At 43.3% G+C, this 26,168-nt stretch overlaps 1 pseudogene; it reads left to right on the top strand.

Moving 5' to 3' along the window:
• Positions 1 to 12,634, top strand: part of LOC147708046 (uncharacterized) — a 105,930-nt pseudogene extending 93,296 nt beyond the window's left edge.
• The last annotated feature ends 13,534 nt before the right edge of the window (positions 12,635 to 26,168 follow it).

Genomic DNA, 26,168 nt, shown 5'->3' with positions numbered 1-26,168 from the left:
TCTCTTAGGAAAGGTGTCTCACCAAGTGCCTCAATACTTGTTGCGTTTGCAATATTAAAGCACACAATTTCCAATAGTGCAGCTGTGGGTAGCATGTTATGTCTAGCTGCGTGGGACTGACCATTACGGAATAACAAGGGGCATTGTTGTTTAACCTTGAACAGCGTGTGCAGAATAAACCTCAGAGCACAGCAGAGAACGTGCAAGATTGACAGTTCTTATGTGAAAAGGGCACAAACAGGGTTTTGCAAAATATATGCATGCAGTGTTGTGCGCAAAATCAGCCTCATGGCAGCGAAGCTTATGCTTACTTAGCAAATGTTGAAAATGGACCTATAAGTCATACAACATTTGTCAACCCAAAAGCATATGGCAAATTTGATATTGAAATGTTCGGATATTTAAATGACATCCTCCAATTTAAAGGACGGTCCATTAAGCCATGAGAGGAAGAGATCTTGTGAGATGACAAATTTTTGGTAAGCTTGGTATTTTACCCAAACCAGGTTCTACAGAAACTATAGAGTTAAGGGATATGCCTGTTCTCAGTGTAGAACAGGAATGTCTGGATGGAGGAATAAAAGAAGTATTAGAAAAACATAATAAAGTGTTTTCATCACATATTGGATGTGTAAAAGGATTGGAGCACCTTATTGACTTAAAAGAAAATGATATACCAGTGACCCACATAGTTCGACATGCACCATTATCTGTCAGAAAGGAACTAAAAGATTTATTGACCACCTAATGTAAAGGTGACATTATTGAGCTTAATGATTCCTCTGAATGGGTATCAGCAGTGGTGATCACTAAAAAACCTGGAGATATTACCCGTTGAGTATACTTAGGATCCCTGAACAAAAACATCATAATAGTTTGTCAACAGAAATACAAGAAATGCTTAATTCGGGTAGTGGCTCCTCATATTTTTCAATAATTGATTTAAATTCTGCGTATCACTGAATAAGACTATCCGAAAGTTCAAGAGAACTTAAGCCATCCGATGTCTATGATTACCTTTTAGTCTGGTATCCGCTCCCAGTGTATTTAGAACATTTATGGATCACCTCTTTGATGGCATGTAGGGTGTCCAGATCTTTCAATATGACATTATGATTCATGCTAAAACCGTGAAGGAACATAATGAAATATTGAATACTGTTTTGAAAATACTTGAAAACAGAGGTACGGAAGTAAGCAAATCCAATAGGAAGTTTTTGCAAACTTTAGTCGAATACTTAGGGCATAAGTGTCTTATGCAGATATCAAACCACAAATGACCCATTGAAAACACTTAGGGAAGCACGCATACGTTTTAACAAAGATTCTTTGAAATCATGCCTAGGCATTTGTGAGTGCTACACCTATTACAATCATGGATCTGATTTTTGGGTGGAGTTGTTAAGGATAATATTAAAAAAGAAAATAAAATGTGAAAGGACTTTAGACCTAAGAAAACTTTCCAAGAAATCAAACAAGTCATTCAGAAAGCACCATATATACAGGACAAGGGAACCCAATATGATTGGTCAAGGACCTTGGGTAATAATGAGTTTTAAACACAGTGGTCCCCAATCAAGGACAATAGAGTTAGAAAAAAATTAATGTAGAACAAGAATCAGCAAAAAGACTGCCTCCTACTAGGTATACATACAGAAAAACAAGCAGGAGAGCCCAGGCAGAGAGACTTGCTTGCATATTATACATTTGATTAGTGCAAGCAGAGATATGGTGAGACACCATTACGCATAAATGATATGCATTGAGAAAGTATTTACGGAGTACATATGGTCAACAACGTTTCGATTACTTTTGGACAATATCCTGATTATCATCAGGACCTTGTATTTACATGCCTGAAAAATAAATAATGAGAGAAAAAAAGACAGATTTAGGGGAAGACAGTTAGGATGAACTTTAAAAACTGCATAAAAGGGCATGCAGAAGCACGTGAGTCGCAAAAAGGGGTTGCGGTATATTGATCATTCAGCTCGGGTCGTCTTGATGTGAGGGCGACAGCTTGTGTCATGCTTACAAATGCTCCGGTTGCAAGGGGAGAAAATTGAGCAGCCACGGAAGAGGTGTGTGTACACAATGTGCGAAGGCCTAAGCAAAAGATCAGTGTATCCTCAAGCTGAATACATTTGTAAACATGGCGAAAAGTCATATATTCGTATAAAACATGCCGAAAGGTAGTCGGTAGTAAGGACATGATACTAAAAATGGAGGGAATGAGCATGCTTAGTGGCTGAAGGTCTTTTGTACCAGTTTTTAGTAGAGAATGACTGGAAATGGTGTGTACCGTGTATGCAGTTACACTGCTGTGAAGGATCTAGATAATCCATAGACCTGAAACAGAAAGTAGGTGTAATTGCTACAGGCCGTTGAGGCAGCTGTGTTACATGCGCAGTGAGACTATGCAACGTACCATAATCATGTAGGGAGAACCGTGTTCGCGGTTAAGGTACCAGATGCAGCTGATGCTGTTAACCTGCAAGGAGTCTGGTAGAAATAAGTTCGGTGAAGATAGGGGAAAAAATGTTTGAGGTAAAACGAGGAGTACTATAGGTCGTGCTAGTAATAGCGAGGTGTGAGAGGTGCAGCATCATGCTTACCGGGTGTCACAAAGCACTAATAAAAAATGGAGCATCTTCACAGCATGTAATCCCGATGTGGGTGTTCAGGAAAAGTGCAGTCCTGCTGTGCGGCCAGATTAAAAGGTGGAAGTGAGGAGTCATGTATTTGTATTTGTATTTGTATGGGTATTTGTAAAGCGCGGCGTTCGCTCCGGAAGGAGCATCTTGGCGCTGAGGATCCTTGATGACCGGTCTGGGGACAGAGAGGGGTTAGATGGCTGCTTTAGTGAGATCATCGGGGAGGCTGAAGATCCAGGTCTTCAGAACCTTTCTGAATGGTTTTTCTTGCGTTAGTTGCCTGAGGTGTTTGGGCAGATTGTTCCATGCTTTGGTGGCCAGGTAGCTTAAGGTTTTACCTCCCTTCGTCTTCAGATTATACTTTGCAGGCAGGATGAGGTTGTCCTGGGATGAACGGAGAGAACGCCTGGGGGTGTAGTGGGGAAAACGTCTGTGTAGGTATTTTGGGCCGGATTCATTGAAAGCTCTGAAGGCGACGATTAGAATCTTAAATAAAATTCTCTTGTGGAGAGGTAGCCAGTGTAAGGATCGAAGGGCTGCAGAGATGGAAGCTCTACGGGGTAGTTTGAGTACAAGTCGAGCAGCTGTATTGAGCACGCTCTGGAGTTTCGCGAGAGTGCTCTTTTTTGCCCCTGCCAGTAAGCCGTTACAGTAATCTAGTCGTGAAATTATAAGGGCTACTGTTACACTCTTTCTGGCGTCGAGAGGGAGGAAGTTGAAGAACTTTCTTAAGGATCTTATTGTCCCGAAGCATTTGCCGGCTACAGTCTTAGCGTGTTGATCAAAGGAGAGATCTGAGTCGAAAATGACGCCTAAATTCCTGGCCGTAGTTACAGTTTGGGGGGGGGCGATTGAGTCGTCTGGCCACCAGAGGGCTGGGCAGAAGGAGGTGTTCTTTCCAATTGGGAGAATCTCTGTTTTATTTGAATTACACTTCAAATGATTTGTGTTCATCCAATGGAAGACCTCCGTTAGGCAGTTCTTGAGGTTGAGTTCGGCGCTGGTAGAGCTACCATCCAAGGGCACGATGAGCTGGGTGTCATCGGCGTAGGAGGTTACAGGTATTCCAAAGGATTCAATCAAGGACAGGAGAGGAATGAGATAGATGTTGAAAAGGAGGGGACTTAGGATAGAACCCTGCGGGACGCCTGAGGAAATCGTTTTCTCTTTTGAATGGAAAGGGCCCAGAGCGACGGTCTGTGATCGGTCAGCAAGGAATGATTTTAACCAGGATAGAGCGTAGTCTGAAATCCCTATGTTCATCAGTCTACTGATGAGGATGGAATGGGAAATGGTGTCAAACGCCGCGGTCAGGTCAAGAAGAATGAGGATTGAATTTTTTCGCTGATCTTGTAGCAGTTTGATCGTGTCTGATAGTTCTATCAGCGCTGTTTCCGTCGAATGTTTGGGACGTAAACCCGACTGCTGCGGATGGAGTATGTTATTTGCTTCCAGGTATTGTCTAAGTTCTCTATAGACCAGTTGTTCGGTTATTTTTCCTAAGGCTGGGAGTAGTGAGATCGGGCGAAGATTGGTCAAGTCAGACGGTGGTTTATTGGCCTTTTTCATAAGAGGCTTGACAGTTCCTTTCTTCCACCGGGGGGGGACAATTCCTGTGCTAAGCGACGAATTGACTATATCGTTAATTGCTGGGTTGATCACGTCAATAATTTGGTGAAGAATTTTGGGGGGACAGGGGTCGGAAGGGGAGCCTGATTTGCAGGCCAGGATGACTTCTCTAGTTTGCGCCAGAGTTACAGGGGTGAAACTGCTCAAATTTCCGGGAAAGGAGTCAGAGGGAGGGGGGAATGAGGAGGTACAGAAAGGAGGGAAATTGCTTTGAATGGAAACAATTTTCTCTTCAAAATAGTCGGAGATTTTGTCGCATAAGTCCTGTGATGGAGGTATTTCAGGTTGCAGTGCTTTGGGCTGGGTGAATGACTTTACTATAGAAAACAGGGTCTTTTGTTTTTGATGGGATTCTTTGATGGCGTTCACATAGTAGGACTTCTTGGCTGATTTGATGCTCGAAAGATAGGCTTTTCTTGTTTGAGTATATAAGAGACGATCGTCGATGTCATAAGACTTACGCCATTTTCGCTCTGCTTTCCTACAAAGTAGGTGAGAGGTGGCAAGTTCGGGGGTAAACCAGGGGGCATTGATTTTGGATTTTTTATGAGAGATGCCTTGACGTTTGGGGGGGTTCTGGTTTTCATTTCCTGTGCGAGCCAATTGTAAAAGAGGTCGGCGTCGACTTCTACATTTCCGGACAGGGTAGGGGTATGGGATTGATCCATAGGTTTAAGAGTCAAGCTTTCTTGGACTTTTTTCCAATTGATAAGGTTGGAGGGGCGTGAGTTAGTGTTATTGCGAGAGGGGGAACGTACGCTATGGATGTGGAACAAGATCAAGCTGTGGTCAGTCCAGATTTGAGGGAGCGGGGGTAGGGTGATGAGGGAAGAGAGATTGGTACATACAGCATCAAGGGTGTGACCGAGCAGGTGGGTAGGCTGGGAGACTAGTTGTTGGAGATTAAACATTTCTAGTGTTTGGAGGAAATTGATGGCTTGGGTATCAGATTTGGAGTCGAGATGTAGGTTGAAATCCCCGAGTAAGGTGAAGTGGGGGTATCGGAGAAGAAAGTGGCCCAGGGAGTCGCACAATGAATCAAGAAATTCAGTGGCATTACCGGGCGGGCGGTAAATGAGGCCACCAGAGAAGGAGGTTTGCTCGTTCAATTTGATTGAGAAACCTAGACCTTCCGTGTTTTTTAGGGGCTCTAGGGTGAAGGAGTGGCAGGGGAAGGTGACGAGTCACATGAGCGAAGTTAGTTATGTGATGATTATGTGCTCGATACGGTGGCCATATTGGAAAGATAAAGAAAAGAGTATGAGAGAGGTTTATAGAATACTGAAGTTGGAGCATGGAAATATTTTAAACAATGCAATTTACATGGTTATTAAAAATACATTCGGCAAAATACAATGCTATTTTGGTACTGTAGTAAGAGTTGAAAGCAACGCATGGGGTAATGATATGTCTAGATAAATGCGAACAATTGAGAATCATTGCTCCTTGTTGGACAAACATTGCGTTCAGCAATAGATATTAAGTAACGTTAGGAGCACCCCTGAGGACATTGCACATGAAAGGATGAGGTGAAGGACAGCATTATTGTGAAAAAATCACAGAGCCCATTATTCATACATTCAGAGAAGTTAGAAGAGCAAAATCACACAGGAAAAGTCTAGGCCGGTTGGTAATCCATGGAAAAATAGGTGGACTGGACCAGTGCAGTGTAGGTTTAAAGCAGAGTGGTCCAATATTCAAGGCGGTTGAGTCCAGTTTGTATGGTGCCTGTGTGTAAAATCCATTTGAGTTCTTCTTTTTTGAGCAGTTGCACAATGTCAGCGCCACTTGGTGAGGGGTTGAACACACTGATAATGGTCCAACGGATCTCATCTTCAGTGTGCCCCGCGGTCAAAAAATGTTCAATAAAAGGAGCATTCGGCATTTTGCAACGTAAGCTGCTGCGATGCTGGCAAATCCTAATACATGCTTTCTGCGAGGTCTGTCCAATGTAAATTTTGTCACAGGGTCATAGAATTGCGTAAATAACATTACAGGTGGTACAAGTGGAAAATTGTTTTAACTGTACCTTAATTTTACCAAAACAGAATTCCTTACATTCAATTGTAAATTTACACGCAATGCAGTTACCACATTTCACATGGCCTGAAAAAGGTTCAAGACGCCAATGTGCGGTCTATGTCCCGGTGGGTTTGGGACAAGGCAGAGCAGCTAGTACCAAGTGGTCTTTTATAGTTTTACTTTTACGAAACTCAAATAGCGGTCTTTCAAGTTTAAGGTTTCCTGCTTTGAGGACTTCTCAGTGTTTTAGAATGCTTTTGCACACAGTGTTTGACACCGGTGAAAAAGTGGTAACGCACACAAGCCGGTTTTGGGAGGATTTCTCTTTGGGAGACAAAAGGCAATCTCTCGTACCATGCCCTTTTGAATGCGCTGCATATCAGTCTGCATGGGTAACCCCTTGCTGTAAGGTTATTTGACAGCACTTTGGCCTCACAGACGTAATCCTCCTTGAGAGTGCAATCCCGCCTGATACGTAGGAATTGTGAATAGGGGAGTGAATCTCTCAAGGCGTGGGGGTGGTTACTTTCACACCTTAAAAGTGCATTACGTTCTGTGCATTTACGGAAAAGACTAGTGAATAATTCTCCATCCCTATGTTGGATGTTAAGATCTAGGAAGGGAATCTCACTTTTGCTATATGCCAGTGTAAAGTTTAGCTCTTGGCAGTTATTGTTGAGCCAATGTAAGAAATGTAACAGAGTGTTCTCTGAGTCATGCAATATTAAAAAAGTCGTCAATGTACCGTTTCCACATGGTGATCCCCGTGTGGAAAGGGTTACAAGGAGTCAAGATTCTTGTCATTTCAAGATGGTCCATATACAATCTGGCCAGATTTGGTGCTAAGACAGCGCCCATTGACCTTATACAATCTGACCTGTTGGTAGTACTGGTCTTCAAAGAGAAAGACATTTCTGGAGAGACAGATTTCCAAAAGTTGTAGATTGAAAATGGTTGGGATTGCATGGGGACGTGGTCTGGTGTTAAGAACTTGTTCAATTACTCAAAGCCCCTCCACTTGGGAAATGTTTGGTACAACCCGCCAGGGGGACGCCAGACCAGCCACAAGCACTACCAATGGTAAAAGAATCGGCTATTGCAGCCGAGCAGTGTAATAGTATGGCCATCCCCATTATCAATCTCTCTCAACATACCCTCGCTGAATCTGAGCAATCCTGAGCAATCCTTACTCAGCAAAGGCCTCTCATTCGCACCAACCATCCAGCCCAATTTTCTGGATCTCCAGACAGAACTACTTAAGTTCTTTAGGAAAAATCGTTTGCATACTTATTTCCTGCAAACCCCCACTCCCAGAAACATGGCCAATACCCCACTGCGTCCCCCTTCCACCTTCTCACCATGCTCCAGTATGGTATGGTATGGAGAGGTATTGACCTTTGAAAAGATGGTCCTCAATGTTGTCTCACAGCATGAAACGACTCGCAGATTCATCCTATGTAACATAAGACTGGAAGAAAAGTCTGCCCTCACTGACCTCAAATCCAGCTCAATCCTTATTATCAAACCTGCTGATAAAGGGGGTGGCATAGTCATTCAAGAAAAAGACTTGTATAAAAACGAGATACTAAGACAATTGTCTAACACAGACCACTACTGTAAATTACACACCAACCCCACTAGGGAACTCCAACACCTGATCCTTCAAGTCACTGATGAGGCCAAAGAACAAGGGTTTCTAAGCAAAAATTAACATCTATTCCTTAACACCAAATCACCATGCACCCCTGTCATTTTTACCTTTCCGAAAATACACAAAATTCATTAGAATCCCCCCGCAAGGCCCATAGTTTCTGGATGTTGCTCAGTTCTAGAGATTTTGTTCCAGCCACAGACTGCTGCATCAGGGACAGTATGTCAATGATCAATCTGGTTGAACACCATCCTTTCAATCCAGATTCTGAATGCCCTTTTATGCAGTTTTTAAAGTTAATCCTAACTGTCTTCCCTAAATCTGTATTTTTTTCTGTCATTATTTCTTTTTCAGGCATCCTTTACTCAGGCATGTAAATACAATGTCCTGATGATGATCCCAATATTTTACAAAAGGATCGAAACATCCTTGGAAATATGTACTCCGTAAACACTTTCTCAATGCATATCATTTATGTGTAACAGTGTCTCACCGTATCTCTGCTTGCACTAATCAAATGTATATTATGCAAGCAAGTCACTCTGCCTGAGCTTTCCTGTTGTTTTTTTTCTGTATGTATACATAGTAGGACGCAGGCTTGTGCCTCATGTATTGTTTCAAGTTTACATTTTTAGAATTAAAATATATCTGTCCGACTGGACACCTCTAAATATAGTGCTGATTCTGGTTCTACATTCATTTTTTCTAACTCTATTGTCCTTGCTTAGGGACCACTGTTTTTAAAACTCATTCTGAAAGCACGAGCACTTAGACCAAATCATCCTAAAGGCAGGGATAACAACATAGTAGATGACAGTGGCATATGCTTAGGAGCAATATTCAGTCAAGTGGTAGATAATAGTGAATGCACCAAAGATTTCATCTCAAGAGAATTAAGGGAAGCGGAAAAACAATACAGTACAACCGAAAGGGAAGTTTTGGCCAGTGTGTGGGCGGTGGAATAGTTGAAGAGGTATTTGTGAGGGAAATGCTTTGAAATAGTGACTGATCACAAACCACTCCTGTTTATGTTTGATGGCTGTGGTAGAGGGAATGCAACAGCATCATTAAGGTTGATTAGGTTAATGTCTAAATACAAGAGTACCATTTAGGAACAGATTGGTTATCAAGATTGCCAATTGAGGATTCAAAATAAAATATTAGTGTTTCTGACCAGAAATGTATAGTGTCAGTGGTAGATGCTATGGATTTCTGTGAAGGATCTACATCTGAAGGTGAGTGGGTAGAATCAATGAGAAAGGATTCTGAGTTGGACCAATTTAAAGCATATGTTGTGAATGGATGGACACCGATAAAAGATTTGAACAAAACATTAACAAGCTATCTACAGATAGTTGATGAATTTACTATTGAAGGAGCAATGCTTATGAGACATGATGTATTTATAACATATTTTGTCCTAAGATGGAAACTAGTGAAATTGTCTCATGGAGGACATCCAGACACTTCAAATGAAACAATATTGGTGGCCAGGGATGGATTCAGAGGTTGATGTGAGTATTGACAAATGTATGGAGTATGTAAGGTCAGGCAAACATTGGAAGATCTCAAAGGAGGACATGCATTTGGTTGGTATTCCTGATGGACCATGGTTAAAATTGAGCATTGATTTTGCAGGTCCATTTCATTCACTGAGTGAAAATACACATTATTTGCTAGTACTGACTGATTACTACTCAAGGTAGGTACACATTTTTTTATTTTATTTCTTTTTTCACAGAGTTTTATATAGCGCTAACTTGACCCTGAGGTATTGGGTATCAGAGGGCTTTACATAGCACCAGCTGCGTTGCATGAGGACATATTCATTTTTGTTAGGCTCAGGGAGATTAAGTGATTTGCCCATAATCACAGGATGTTCAGCGTCATTGCCGAGACTCGAACCCAGTTCCCCAGATTCGAGGTCGACCACCCTAGCCGTTAGGCCAACTCCTCTCCCACTTCGATGAATTCAGTGGTAACACATCACCACAGAAGTGGCTAATGATTTTTCACAGAGACTCTTTGTGGTGTTAGGGATTCCATGAATTTTAGGATCAGATAATGGTATTTTAATTAACTTCAAGAACAATGTTTGATTTTCTGGGAAAATGTAGAATAAAGTAAAAAAAAACACCTTTATACAGCGCTTCCTCTAATAGTTTTGTAGAAAGAGTCAATAGATATTTAAAGGAGGGAGTTCAAATGGCATTGGCATCCAATGTGGCTCCCTCTAAGTTTATAAGACAAAAGGTGGCTAGCTATAACAACACTACACATTCAGTTACTGGATTTTCACCATTGTTTTTGATGAGAGGGAGAGATGGTTGTACTTTGTTGACACCAAAAATGACTGGTTGTAAAACACAAACTATGCTAACAGAGAAAGAGGACAACAAATGACAAGTTAAAGGTAAAATAGTACAAAAACAACTTAAGGACAAAGTGTATCATGACAAGATGCACAGAACAAAATGTATACAATTCTTTGTATGAGATTGGGTTTTGGTTAGGAAACCCGCGAGAGTGCAAAAAAGGGAACCTGTATATTCTTCTCCTAAGCAGATGTTGAAAGTGTCAAATAGTGCATTCTTATGGAAGGAAAAAGGGTGGTGGTATAAATGTGCACTGGTATTGCTTACACCCGGACAAGAGACGTTTTTTGACAACAAAAATATGGGAGATGATAGAAATACATTTCTTGATTTGGAAAATGGTTACATGATGATCAAGGTAACAGTGGAATAGGAAATGTTCAAGGTGTATTTGAAAGTAATAATGTTTATCATTCATTTCAGTATGACATATACATACACACAGATGAACAAACACAGAGTATGGATGATAATTCAAAAAATGAAATTGCTAACAGTGATGTCTGGAGAAAAAGAAAAAGTGATTTTTCTGCAAAACTGAATGACTTAATTCTATAATGAAATGGTAAGGAACAATTGTCATTCAATTGTCATTCCTGCAAAGTTGAATTATTTTATCTTTATACTTAAATTGCATTTTATTATATTTGTTTTAGGGTGGAAGGCTATTTTTTTTTGTAAAGCAAAGGAGATGTTACATTGGTGAGTGCAGTAGCAGTAAAGTAATGGAACCAATAGAATCTATATTGTCATAAAGGGTTTGGAATGTTAATGAGGGTATTTTTGGATTGTGGTAGAATGTTCATATTATTATGACTATGCTTCTGAATAAGACACCTTCATTGTAAATGCCTGCGTCTGCCTTGTGGGCCTTTTTGATACTGGAGTATAAAATACAAATATTGAATCTTTTATTGAAGTCTGCTGCTGCTTCAATACCACAATTTTTGGAGCACTTTGAAGAAAGGCTGAACCAGCCTGTGCTGCAGTTTCCACCAGGCTTACAACCAGCTTGCAAGGACTTGCCAATCGACAGCAACAGACCAATCCAGGAAGAAATACTGCAGGCCATCAAACATCTGAGAAATAGGAAGGCTGTAGGACATGACAACATTACTGCGGAGGCACTGAAGGCAGACATTGAAGCATTAGTAGACATTGTCTACCCCATGTTTGGAAGAATCAGGGGAGAGGAAAAGGTGCCATCAGAATGGAAGGAGGGATATCCCCAAGAAAGGTGACCTGAGTAACTGTGCTAACTACAGAGGGATAACTCTTCTATCAAACCCAGGCAAAGTATTAAACAGAGTCATCTTGAACAGAATGACGGAACAAGTCAATGCTCCGTTGCAAGACCAGCAAGCTGGCTTCTGCAAAGATAGATTCTGCACAGACCAAATTGCAACACTGTGCATCATCATTGAGCAGTCAATAAGAATGTAACTCTCCCCTCTATGTCAACTTCATTGACTATGAGAAGGCATTCAAAGGTGTGGACAGAGAGACTCTATGGGAACTCCCCTGCCACTACGATGTGCCAGATAAAAAGGATCTTCAGGAACTCTTACAAGGGAAGAGCCTGCAAGATAGTTGATGGAGGACAATTCATGGAAGCCTTTCAAATGAGGACCAGAGTCCACCAGCATTGTTTGCTCTCACCTTTTCTCTTCCTGCTGGCCATAGACTGGATCATGAAGACATCCATAGTAAGGAGAAGTAGTGGGATCCAGTGGATACCTTGGATGCAGTTAGACAACCTGGACTTTGTAGACGACATGGTCCTACTCTCCCATACCCATCTGTAGGTGCAAGAGAAGACCGACAATGTGGCAGCCACATCAGCACAACTTGGCCTCAGCATCCACAAGGGAAAAAAATCAATCTAAAAGGCTGGCATGGCCAGCACAACTGCAGTCACTCTTGCAGGGGATCCACAGGAACAGGTTGACGCCTTCACGTACCTCAGCAGTGTCAGAGACTAGCAGGGCAGCACAGACTCTGATGTCAAGGCAAAAATTGACAAACCAAGGAATGCCCTCATTCAGCTAAAGAAGATTTTGAGCTCCAAGGAACTAACGCTAAAGACTAAAATCAGGCTTTTTAACAACATCATACAATTGGTCTTTCTGAATAGAGCAGAAACCTGGAGGACAACAGTGACCACCGCCAACTCTAGACCTTCATCAATACCTGAGGAAAATTCTTCAATCCGCTGGCCTAACACCATTAGCAACAATAACCTATGGCAGCAGACTTTCCAATTCTCTGCTCATGAAGAAATCATGAAAAGATGCTGGGGCTGAATCAGTTACACCCTCTACAAGCCTGTATTAAACACCACCGGGCAATCCTTGACCTGGAACCTTCAAGGGAAAATAAAAGAGAAAGGCCAAGAAACATTTGTTATTGTGGCCTCAAGGCTGACTGTAAGGAGATGGATTACACCTGGAGTCAGATTGAAAGAAAGGGACAGGACAGAGATGGCTTGAGAGTCATGGTTGATGGCTTATACCTCAGGAGGGGTAGTAGGCATAAGTAAGTTAGAGTTCCACAGGCAAGGACAGTGACCTTCACAAGCTGCTACCAATAACTGTGTATCAATAGAAGAATAAGACTGGCAGTTCCAAGGAAAAATGCATATCATCTAATCACTTTTGTTCCATGTATAGGTACTGTCTGTGAGAAGCTCTATGTTTTTGAATTATGAGAGTTTTGTTGAATGTATTTAGTTGCAAATGTTTTTCTTTGCTTAGTTTTAATTGGTTTAGGTTATGTGAACCATGTACAACGGTAGTATATGTATGTAATCCTTTGTTCAGAACCCTATGAAAGAGAGTGTTTCCTGGATGTAACAGGATACCCTAACCCACTTACCTTAGGAGGCGAATTCATGCCGGATTACTATCCCATTTTCTATACTTTGCTTTTTCAATATTTGAACTTTCTTAAGTTCTTAATTGATTTTGTACTTTAACTGAGCTTTGCACTCTGATTTACTAAATGTTTTTGGGTATGCAAGATTGACTTTGGTATGACTGAAACTTCTGAAACAAACCTTTAAGGTTAAGAGTTTCTTGCTTGTCATTCTTGAAGGACCAAATGAGTTCTATGTATCTGTCAGTTGAAATTACCATTTAGAATCCTATAATTGAGACAGGTCCAGGGAGGAACACTAAAATCCGTATCAGGATTATACCACTCCCGGTCCAGTAGGCGCACACAGAGTGAAAACTATGGCTGTTCCTCGTCATGTATAACACACCTAGGTGTATCTAGAGTGATCTGCCGGTGGCCAAGATGGCGGCGTGAGGAGACGCTTTTGCCCGGAGCTCCCGAACCGGCCCCAGCCCTAAGCCTTCCGAATTGCCGGTTCTCCCCCCTCCGGCACCAGACCGAGTTGGAAGGGTGTCGGAAACTGCCGGGCTGCTTCCAGACCGGGGTCCGGCCCTGTAATCGCCCGGGGAAGCAGTGGTCCGGGTGCGGTGCAGATCGAGCTCCGAGGTCGGGAGCTGTGGCGGACGGTGGCCGAGACACGGCCGGGAGAAGAACAGTCCCCGGAGCCCAACGAATCTCGCGGCTGTGCTGCGAGGGGCAGCGGTGAAGCAACCCGGGTGCCGCAGCAGTGGTGGGGGAAACCCTGTGAGACGCCAGCTGGCCCTCCGGGAGGCCCCTCCCCTTGACACCGGCCCCGTCGCAACTCGAGGCCGTGGCTGCGGCCTATACTGGAGGAGGCTCTGCGGACCAGAGAGGAGGTGACGCAGGGGATGGAGACGGGTCCGGAGACTACCGCAACGGGACCCGGAATCAGTGCTGCCCAGGAAATCGCACCGGATTCGTCTGTCCGGGGGCTACATACAGCGGGCCCCGAGGTCAAGTGCGGAGGAGGCCCGGGACCCCGCTGACGCCGAGTGCGGCGAGGAGACCAGCAGCGGAGCAGAAGCCCGCCATAGACGCCCCGAGAGGTGAGGAGGGGGCCGACAGACTACTGTGGTGCACTGAGTCCTCAGAGACGCTTTGGGCGTGGCCGATTGACTTGGGGTCGCGGCTGCAGCCTATGAAGAGGGGGCCCGGAGGAGGAGCTGGGTCCTGCTGTGAGGGGACCGTGTCACGCGGCCAGTAGAAAGGGACTGGGCCCAGTACATGCCCGCTGCGTAACCAGAGAGGGGCAAAGGCGCCCGGGCTAAGGAGGGCATTTCCAGGAACGTCGGGGTCCTGCTGGAGGGCACATCAGAAGCGGATCACAGGAGCTGCTGTGACAGCGGGGACCACTGGGGTCTACTCCCCGTGGGGAACGGAGTCTGCGTGCTCGTCTGCAACCACCCCGGATGTGGAGACGGGGGGCAGCCGAAAGGTTCCGGGCCTGACACTACCGAAGTGACCCACCTGTGCGTGTAGGGGTCTCACGAGACGATCTGGCGCGGGGGTCCACGCCGGCCGCGCAGAGGTCCGGCTTCTGTGGTGTCGCACGCTGAGTGACCCGGAGGATCAATAGCTGAAGAGTCCCCCATCGGTCGGACGGGGGGGGAAGGGGACGCCAGGTGGTCCTTCAGTGACCAAGGCGCACGGCCTAAAGGATTGGACGCTACAGGGGTTCCGGACCGGCCACTGCACTGGGGACATTGGCACAGACTGAGGGGTACACGCAGCTGCAGCCTACCTGGAGTGGCATACCTAGGATTGGAACAATCGGGATACTCCGACCCCTACCGGGAGGGGATGCGTGGAGTTGGAGCCCTGAGGCCTGGTTAGGCGAGTGATCTGTGAACAGCGAGGCGGCCCCGCGGACGGGATGGTGAATCAGAAGGGCAGTAAGAGGAATGATCGCACGCTCCCTGAGATGCTCGGCAGGTCCCAGGCCAGGGGGGACAGGAATCTGCCTTCACCGAGCGCGGCGGGTGGCTCTCACTCAGCAGGAAGCGGAGAACCTCCGGTCACCAGGTCCTTTTTGGAATCTCTCTTCGGCACATTGCGAGAAGATTTCCAAGCGCTAAAGCAGGAAGTGGCAGGGGAAGTCGTGAAATACGGAGAGAGGTGGATGGCCTAGGGGAGAGAGTGGCCACGGTGGAATGCTCTACGCAACGGCAGGACGAGGAAATCACGCAACCACAGCAAGAAGTGCTGCGCCTGAGGGACCAGCAGATGGACCTCCAAGCACACAATGAGGACTTGGAAAATAGATCTCGGCGGAACAATATAAGGGTTCGAGGAATACCATCGACGGAAGAGGGATCGGATGTGGCGGGCTACCTACGGGAGCTCTTCAGAGACATACTGGCAGAGGCAGCGGACTTTCCTATATGGATAGACAGGGCGCACAGAGTGGGACCCCAGAGGCGTGCAACAGTCCCACCTCTGGACATATTGGCCTTTCTCCCGGACTTCCCGTTGAAAGAGCGGATCATGGCAGAGGCACGGAAAAAACCTTCACTGGCCTTTCGCGAGCACCCTGTGGCCTTATATCAGGACTTGTCCGCTATTACCCTACAAAAGCGTAAAGCGTTTAAAATCGCAACAGACTTTCTGAAACAACACAAGACATCCTACTCGTGGGGCCACCCTTTCCGCCTCATCTTCAAATGGAACGGTGAGATGCATCAACTGAGGTCTCTGCAGGACACGTGTGAAGTATTAGGGATCACCGCGGAGAAAGAGGAGTCCGCCTCGCCACGAAGGAGACGTGCAACTGATGACGGTTGGTGCAGGGTCTCGAGGCGCAGGACATCGGCGGCGTCCCAGAGGCCAGGCTCGCCCACCATTTGGGCCGACATGGCGTGCGCCATCCAAGCAGCATCCAGAGACACTGCTGTACATGAGGGTGTCGCGTTGACAGCGTAAGTCTGCTCCGGGGGGAGAACGACATAGCACTGCTGTTACTGCAGGCTTGGGGACATGGAGGGAGGGGAGGGAGCGGAGGGGGGAAGGGTGTGGCTGGACGTCCACTCAGATACTATACCACGGACTTGTCCGGTTAGGACATGGCTGGGACAATCCTTCCGAAGGTGTTGGGGGGCGGGGAGTGGGGGAGGGAGGGGGGATTTGGGGTAGAGGGATGGGTGTGGGGGAAGGGAGAGTTGGGGAGTTGTGGGACAGTGGGGTTGGGAGTTGGGTAGGGGGAGGGATGGGTACAGTCCGTCCAGTGCTCTTGATGCATCCGCGCTGCCCCGACGGGGCACCTGTGGCTGTTTGGCCCACGAGCCGTCCCTCTATGACGTTGATCTACTGCTTCTATCACATTGTTCTGATCCACCATGGCGACCCTTAAGGTAGTGACCCTTAATGTCAAGGGGCTTAACAACCCCATTAAGAGGAGGGCGGTTCTGTCCTTGCTAGAGGACATGCAGGCGGACATCTGTCTCCTCCAGGAGACTCACCTGCTCACACGTGACTGCCACAGACTGCGATCCCGCATATTTCCCACGCAGTTCTTCTCATCGAACACCACCAAAACAGCTGGGGTGGCGATCTTAGTGTCTAAGTCCTTCAGGGGAGAGGTACTACACAAGTTTGCAGAGCAGAAGGGGAGACTCTTAGCGCACAGGTTCAAACTAGGGGCCTTGACGTTTACCATTGGGACGATATACAGTCCGAATGAGCATCAGGACTGCTTCCTTCGATCAGCGTTAGTGGACATAACAGCATCCCCAGACAGACACATCATTTTGGGAGGGGACTTAAATATGGTGTTTGACTCAGCTGTGGACAGGTCGGCTCAGCGATCCCCACAGACTGGGGAACTGTCGCAGGCAGGAAAGGCCCAACTGGCAGACTTGGATCTTCACGATCTCTGGCGCCACCTTCACCCCACAGATCGGGACTACTCTTACTATTCACACGCACACAAGACATATGCCAGATTGGACCACCTTATAGTTACCGGACCGGTCCGCGCTTTAGCCACGACGTCTGAGATAGGAGTCATCTCTCTATCAGATCATGCGCCGGTCTCGGGGACCTTCTCTCTGCCGGTGGACCGGGCTCCCTGCGGGGTATGGCGCCTCAGAGACACTCTCTTGCATAAAAAAACAGTTGTGCAACGCGTTATGGGTGCGATCAGGGAATTCCAATCACACAATGATAACGGCGACCCAGTGGGCGGCACTTAAGGTGGTAGTGACGGGAGAATTCATTGCGGTCTCCTCGGCGGAGAATAGGGAACGGCGACAAAAGCGGGACGAACTCACGCAAAAAGTCCGGGAACTTGAAGAGGTGCATCGTCGCACGGGGGCCCCCAGGATCCGGAGACAGCTGAAGGCAGCGAGGAAACTCCTGTCGTCCTTGGACATGGACAGGGTGGAATATGCGGCGCTGCGGCTGAAGCACGCTTATTACACGGGGGGAGATAGGTGTGGTGGCCTTTTAGCAAACAAACTCAGGGTGGCCCACGAACGCCACAGGGTGAAAGAGATTGCGGTGGGTGACGGCATGACGGTCACAGATGACACTCAGATAGCCGAGGCCTTCCGTCGATTTTATGCCGAACTATACACAGGGGAGAGCCCGATGGCGCAGGAGTCGGAGGACTATCTGGATACGGTCACCCTTTCGTCCCTAGCACCGTCTCAAACAGAATATCTAGAAAGAGAGATCCGGGTCGAGGAGGTGATTACTGCCATCTTTAGACTCAAACATGGGAAGGCCCCTGGCCCGGATGGCTACACCGCACTCTTTTATAGAACGTTCAGTGCCACGCTGGCGCCCATCTTGACTAGGCTGTTTAATTCCTTCTCCACACCGGGGGCTATCCCACCTGATCTCTTACAAGCCACGGTGTCGGTCATACCCAAACCGGGAAAGGACCGGACCCGATGCAGCTCGTACCGACCGATTTCCCTTTTAAATGTTGACCTCAAACTGTACACAGGGATTCTTGCGGCTAGACTGGCGCTCCACCTGCCGGGTCTGGTGGAACCGGACCAGGCTGGCTTTGTACCCGGGAGGCAGACGGTGGATAACACCAAGAGAGTGGTACATATCTTGGAAAAGGCCTCTCGGGTCCCTGGGGAAAGAATGCTGTTATCGGTCGACGCTGAAAAAGCGTTCGACCGGGTGCACTGGCATTATTTAGGGCGGGTAATGGAGAGGATGGGTATCGGCGAGAAATTTAGATTTGCTCTATACAAACCATTACTGTTAGATGCATTAGTTCAAAGAAAACAAACAAAAGGCAGCACACCTGATTCACTAATTTGTTAAATGAATGCCCCAATCTAAAAGCATGGTGTCTGGCATACCTGGAACAAGTTATCCACATGGTAGTCTGATTTCATGATCTTAAATTCGAACAAATTATATTTGTATTGAGGGATGACAGTATGTTAACATTAATGGCTTAAATCCACCTTGTAAATATGGGGTGTGGAGCAACGCCACCAGAGCGTCAGTAAAGGTGACGCTCCAGTGGCGTTAGTGGTTTGTACATATGCTACACAGTACCCTCCATGTAAGGTCCACACACAAACCCTAGTGCAATAATTCTCTGGCATGTACACAACAGGGAAATGTTAAGTGAAAACATATGGGGAAAAACATAGCCAAGCACACACATAGTTGAACCTGTCGGTAACACAGATACATGCACAGAGATGATGCCTATTATGTCCAAAGGATAAAACTGTACAAGCCTTGATGGCTATGTAGCAAAAGTTAAGTAGCATGTATGTGCTTGCTCACTGCGAACTGAATGTGAGACACAAGGTATCACCTATTTAAAACATAAGCACTGACATTTGCACACGCCCTCTTCCTCTCAAGTGTATAAGATAGTAGAGCTCCAAAAAAGAAGAAAAGATAAGGAAAGAAAGAGAGAAAGGAATAAAGTGAACGAGAAGGGATATGAAAAGAAGAAAAAGAGAGAAGAAAAGGAAAGAAAAAGAGGAGAGAAGAAAAGAAGGAAAGGAAAAAGAGAAAGAAAGAAAGAAAGAAAGAAAGAAAGAAAGAAAGAAAGAAAGAAAGAAAGAAAGAAAGAAAGAAAGAAAGAAAGAAAGAAAGAAATAATGACAGAAAGAAAGAAAGAAAGAAAGAAAGAAAGAAATAATGACAGAATGCAATGAGGTAAGGAGAAGAAAGAAAGATTGACAAAATGAAAAGGAGAAGGAAAGAGAGAAGGAAAGAAAGAAAGAAGGACAGCAAAAGAAAGAAAATAAGTACAGGAAAGAAAGAGAGAAGGAAAGAGAGATGGAAAGAGAAGGAAACAAAGAAAAAGGATAGGAAACAAAGAGAAGAAAGGGTAGAAGGAAAAAAGAACGAAGGAAGAGGGAAAGCAAGGGAAGGGAAGAGAGAAGGAAAGAAAAAGATATGGAAAGAAAGAAGGAAAGAGAAAGAAAAACCTGGGAAGGAAAGAAGGAGAGAAGGAAAGGAAGAAAGAAGAAAAGAAGGAAAGAAAGGAGGTAAGTCGAAAAGAAAGACGTAGAAAGAGAGAAGCACCGAAAGAAGGAAAGAGGAGGTGAGGAAAAAGAAGGAAACATAGTGAGGAGAGAAGAAAAAGAAAGAAAGAAAGAAAGAAAGAAAGAAAGAAAGAAAGAAAGAAAGAAAGAAAGAAAGAAAGAAAGAAAGAAAGAAAGAAAGAAAGAAAGAAAGAAGTAAAAAGAGGAGAACTTAACGCAGAACAGTTTCAAAAGGACACAATGTGGTATGCTGTGAAATAGCAGCAGCCATAAATGCAAAACACTCCAAGAGAAATTTACAACAACATTGTCAGGAAAAGGTATCTGAAAACGATGGAATGAAACAACAGACCAATGGATGATAAGAGGTGGCGGAAATCCCATCTATGTAAGTATATTATACTTTTCTTAGTAAATTCAAAAATTCTGGCCTAAGGCCAGACCTAAAAATGCTCCTTCTAGTTAAGGCGGAAGAGGGCTGGTTGCTACCAATATGAGCTTTCAATTAAGAAGGAGAAACCCTTTATGAAAAGGGAAGGGGTTATAAGTAGGCAACAAAATACAAATTCCCTTTTCTTATAGTCTAGAAAAGACTTTCGTCTTTGGGGAGTTTGCGAAAAAGGAGCTTTGGGGTGAGCCAATCTGCGTATCAAAGTTGAATAGGGATCAACAAATTTACAACCAATTCAATATGCCTCAGTGGTCATCATTTTACCACTCTGAAGTTAATAAGGATGTACACACTATGATCTGAGTTGAATAAAAAAAGAATTTTTTATTTTTATATTAGTATTTTTCTCTGTTCATACCACCATGTGGAACAAATCTGTACATTTATTTATATAAAAATTATGTTAAAAACAATTAATATCACATTTCATCTCATAAAGTCAATAAACAATTAAGAAAGTTATTTACGGTACAACAAATTTATCACACAAACATATTGTCGATGCAGCGTTTCGGTGATTTGTATGTCGTCACCTTCTTCAGGACAGTGTGTTAGTTAAAATCTCTATAAAGTTAAAAAACACAGAGAAAGCATATGTTAACATGTGGTGTATTGCCTCAATAGGCGAACAGAGTTAAACTGTAGCTTTCATAGAATGAGCAAGTTATACATCCCAACTTCAGTGAACCTTGATTCATTGGATTAAAACTATACATTGGTTGACACTTCTTGTGTTAGAAAAACATTTTTTATTATTGAAACAAGAGTCTCTATCGTTGTACGTTTGCTTTACTAGAACAAAACAATCCTATACGTTATTTGTGAATCCCACAACCTTCAGTTTGGTCTCACCCTTTATTTACATCCTTTCAGGCTGAACTCAGGGCAGAAGGTTGGCAATATCTATTTTACTTAGATTATCACCTCTCGGTCATCCTAATATGGGTATTTCAGCTCTTACTTTGATTTAGGGTATGTTGAATTAATACATACCTCAACTTAAGCTGTTACTTGGTCTGTCGCTTTTTTTAAAAATTGGCGATATGTGACCTTTTCCGGTTTGAACTCGGTTTCTGTGGAATATTTAATAGAGATAGACTGGGTCATTAGATCACCAAGGTGTTTTTTCTGGTTCGATTCTATATGCTTTATTAATTAATTCTTTACCTTATTGGTAAGCTTGTACATGGATGGAGTAGATCAACACTCTTCTGTTACTCCGTTGGTTTATGAAGTCATAGTGCCTATCAGGAAATATTATATATTAGTCGTTTTGAATTTTTAACTGCCGTTATTCACCATACTAAAAGTAATGTTATTTTCTATTTCCATTAACTACATTCTAGGGTACACAGGATAGGTACCTGAAATGGTTTGTGGGCAGGCCTTATGCAGAGGACGGTCTTCCTTTATGCGCCAGGTATTCCGGTTTAAATTTTAATTTTCTGGTCTTAAAGGAAACCAGGAAAAAGAAAATGTAAATTTCACTGTAAATATTGAACGGGGCTTTTTTGTTTACTCATTCCCTTGATTCAAATGCGGTTGTTCTTACCTGAAAACGTGTCTGTTTGACAAAAGGGCTTGCTCTTGCTTTTGTGGCGAGACTGCTCTTTGGAACTGCAGGAAGGGTTCTTTTTAATCTAAAAAAACAGAGGGATAGCGATTTTTGGTAACTAGAAAACACGCAGTCCTAGTTATTACCCACCAGAGTACTAATTTTGGCTTAGTTATTCTAAGGGGGTTCGGGACGGGGTTCTGCTCACCGAGAGTGGTTCTTCCTCGCATTTTCCGGGCTCTGTTCTTGACCGTCTTGCCGATAGTGTTTATTTTCCCCTAGCAGTTCTCTTCCTTATATATGCCTCTTAATAGGTCGATTTTCGTTAAATGATTGCACCTGTGGTTTCATTTTGAGGACGGGTTCTATTTACCTGTCGATTGCGGCGGCCATCTTAGCGCTGTGTTTTTAATCACTGCATACCATTTACTTGTTTCGGCCATGGGTTTGTTTCTGCATTTATTCCCACTTGGGCCATTTTTTTATTGGCGCAAATACTATGCTTTACCGAAAATGGGTTTACAATACATATTGCCACAGAGATTAATATTGTTGTCTCAAACGCAAAAATTGTATTCATCTTATAAGACGGGGCAGTGATTTTAAAGAGGTGTTCGTGGTATTATTACTGTTTCGGGTTTGTGTCCATTTTCGTTCCTGTTACTTTCGCAGTGGAACGCAATTGTTTACCAATGACACACCTCGTATAATTTGCCACAGTGGGATAAAATCCCTACCGCCTCCACGCTTTGAATGTTTACTCAGTCGCGGGGCTGGGTATTCCTAGGGTGAAATGTGGCGGCCATCTTTTAAGATGGTAAAATCTAGGCTATTCTATTTTGGTATAGTCATATTAAGGCAGAAATCCTTAATGCGTTTATGGCATAATCTATTCTGCTGGATTTTTTGTTATTATCTAGGGGCTATTCAGGTTTTCATCTTATAGTAATCGTTTGTTTGTTAATTATTCTTAGTTTTTTTGTGGTGTTTATTTAGGAATTTTCCGAGGAATACCCTACACGTTTAAGACAAAAAATTGTTCCCTGTTTTTTAGATGTGGAATCCTAATAGTCAGGCTATTGGTGGGGCTTTAATTTAGATATACCCCTTTGCTTATTATTAATACTAATACAAGGGAAATAAGGTCACAGTTTCTATGCACCTTTGTATTGTTCTATTCCTTCATTTTCAGTTTGATCATCCCTATTTATTTTAATCCCACCTCGTGTTTTTAAATAATCCTGTCCCACTCTTCCTTGCTGTTCAAGCCGTTTTTGAAAGTGTTAAATTTGGACATATAGTACTGTTCTCTTTTTCTTCTTTTCATGTCCAAATTACCTCCTCTGTTGTTTAGTTTAACTACTTCAATGATGCACCATTTGAGATCCTCTACACTGTGTTTCAGAATGTCCCAGTGTTCAAAAACGGCTTGAACAGCAAGGAAGAGTGGGACAGGATTATTTAAAAACACGAAGTGGGATTAAAATAAATAGGGATGATCAAACTGAAAATGGAGGAATAGAACAATACAAAGGTGCATAGAAACTGTGACCGTATTTCCCTTGTATTAGTAATAATAATAAGCAAAGGGGTATATCTAAATTAAAGCCCCACCAATAGCCTGACTATTAGGATTCCACATCTAAAAAACAGGGAACAATTTTTTGTCTTAAACGTGTAGGGTATTCCTCGGAAAATTCCTAAATAAACACCACAAAAAAACTAAGAATAATTAACAAACAAACGATTACTATAAGATGAAAACCTGAATAGCCCCTAGATAATAATAAAAAATCCAGCAGAATAGATTATGCCATAAACGCATTAAGGATTTCTGCCTTAATATGACTATACCAAAATAGAATAGCCTAGATTTTACCATCTTAAAAGATGACCGCCACATTTCACCCTAGGAATACCCAGCCCCGCGACTGAGTAAACATTCAAAGCGTGGAGGCGGTAGGGATTTTATCCCACTGTGGCAAATTATACGAGGTGTGTCATTGGTAAACAATTGCGTTCCACTGCGAAAGTAACAGGAACGAAAATGGACACAAACCCGAAACAGTAATAATACCACGAACACCTCTTTAAAATCACTGCCCCGTCTTATAAGATGAATACAATTTTTGCGTTTGAGACAACAATATTAATCTCTGTGGCAATATGTATTGTAAACCCATTTTCGGTAAAGCATAGTATTTGCGCAAATAAAAAAATGGCCCAAGTGGGAATAAATGCAGAAACAAACCCATGGCCGAAACAAGTAAATGGTATGCAGTGATTAAAAACACAGCGCTAAGATGGCCGCCGCAATCGACAGGTAAATAGAACCCGTCCTCAAAATGAAACCACAGGTGCAATCATTTAACGAAAATCGACCTATTAAGAGGCATATATAAGGAAGAGAACTGCTAGGGGAAAATAAACACTATCGGCAAGACGGTCAAGAACAGCGCCCGGAAAACGCGAGGAAGAACCACTCTCGGTAAGCAGAACCCCGTCCCGAACCCCCTTAGAATAACTAAGCCAAAATTAGTACTCTGGTGGGTAATAACTAGTACTGCGTGTTTTCTAGTTACCAAAAATCGCTATCCCTCCGTTTTTTTAGATTAAAAAGAACCCTTCCTGCAGTTCCAAAGAGCAGTCTCGCCACAAAAGCAAGAGCGAGCCCTTTTGTCAAACAGACACGTTTTCAGGTAAGAACAACCGCATTTGAATCAAGGGAATGAGTAAACAAAAAAGCCCCGTTCAATATTTACAGTGAAATTTACATTTTCTTTTTCCTGGTTTCCTTTAAGACCAGAAAATTAAAATTTAAACCAGAATACCTGGCGCATAAAGGAAGACCGTCCTCTGCATAAGGCCTGCCCACAAACCATTTCAGGTACCTATCCTGTGTACCCTAGAATGTAGTTAATGGAAATAGAAAATAACATTACTTTTAGTATGGTGAATAACGGCAGTTAAAAATTCAAAACGACTAATATATAATATTTCCTGATAGGCACTATGACTTCATAAACCAACGGAGTAACAGAAGAGTGTTGATCTACTCCATCCATGTACAAGCTTACCAATAAGGTAAAGAATTAATTAATAAAGCATATAGAATCGAACCAGAAAAAACACCTTGGTGATCTAATGACCCAGTCTATCTCTATTAAATATTCCACAGAAACCGAGTTCAAACCGGAAAAGGTCACATATCGCCAATTTTTAAAAAAGCGACAGACCAAGTAACAGCTTAAGTTGAGGTATGTATTAATTCAACATACCCTAAATCAAAGTAAGAGCTGAAATACCCATATTAGGATGACCGAGAGGTGATAATCTAATAAAATAGATATTGCCAACCTTCTGCCCTGAGTTCAGCCTGAAAGGATGTAAATAAAGGGTGAGACCAAACTGAAGGTTGTGGGATTCACAAATAACGTATAGGATTGTTTTGTTCTAGTAAAGCAAACGTACAACGATAGAGCCTCTTGTTTCCCTAATAAAAAATGTTTTTCTAACACAAGAAGTGTCAACCAATGTATAGTTTTAATCCAATGAATCAAGGTTCACTGAAGTTGGGATGTATAACTTGCTCATTCTATGAAAGCTACAGTTTAACTCTGTTCGCCTATTGAGGCAATACACCACATGTTAACATATGCTTTCTCTGTGTTTTTTAACTTTATAGAGATTTTAACTTACACACTGTCCTGAAGAAGGTGACGACATAAAAATCACCGAAACGCCGCGTCGACAATATGTTTGTGTGATAAATTTGTTGTACCGTAAATAACTTTCTTAATTGTTTATTGACTTTATGAGATGAAATGTGATATTAATTGTTTTTAACATAATTTTTATATAAATAAATGTACAGATTTGTTCCGCATGGTGGTATGAACAGAGAAAAATACTAATATAAAAATAAAAAATTCTTTTTTTATTCAACTCAGATCATAGTGTGTACATCCTTATTAACTTCAGAGTGGTAAAATGATGACCACTGAAGCATATTGAATTGGTTGTAAATTTGTTGATCCCTATTCAACTTTGATACGCAGATTGGCTCACCCCAAAGCTCCTTTTTCGCAAACTCCCCAAAGACGAAAGTCTTTTCTAGACTATAAGAAAAGGGAATTTGTATTTTGTTGCCTGCTACCAATATGAAACACGTATTGTTCTTTCTGCTTTGCAACTGTGTTACTCGTGAGAGCAGAAGGAATAGATGCATGTTAACTTGCCTTAAGGTCCATCGGGCACATGCATCAATATTGCAGTTTGCGATTCCTTAATTGCGAAAAATAAGGAATCGCAATTAAGGAATTGCAAACTGCAATGCATCAAGAAATCATTATAAAAATAGCGATTTCTTAAAATTCCTTAATTGCGATTCTCTAATTGAGAATCGCAATTAAGGAATACTTCCCCATCCATTCCTATTGGCCTACAGG

This window comes from Lissotriton vulgaris, chromosome 6, assembly GCF_964263255.1.
Source record: "Lissotriton vulgaris chromosome 6, aLisVul1.2, whole genome shotgun sequence".
NCBI classification, from domain to species: Eukaryota; Metazoa; Chordata; class Amphibia; order Caudata; family Salamandridae; genus Lissotriton; species Lissotriton vulgaris.
Note: the sequence above shows the minus strand (reverse complement) of the source record. Positions and strands in the feature narration are given on the sequence as shown.